The following is a 244-nucleotide window of genomic DNA, read 5'->3' on the forward strand; positions in this document are numbered from 1 at the left end:
CCCCAAGGGCGGGGCCGGGCCTGCACGCCCACCTCCACCCATGTCCGTGGGGACAGAGGATGTCCGCCCTTCCTGTCACATACGGAACGGCAGACCTCCTCCCCTGGGAAGGAGCTCCTGTTACGAAGTCACTCGATCCCTCCCGGCTTCTGCGACGCCCAGGGGATGGTCAGGGTGAAACCCAATCGCCCGGGTGGCGGGCCTGTGCCCTAGATGGCCGTGCTGCCCGGCCAGGCGGCCCCTC

Source organism: Myotis brandtii, unplaced genomic scaffold (assembly GCF_000412655.1).
Source record: "Myotis brandtii unplaced genomic scaffold, ASM41265v1 scaffold369, whole genome shotgun sequence".
NCBI lineage: Eukaryota > Metazoa > Chordata > Mammalia > Chiroptera > Vespertilionidae > Myotis > Myotis brandtii.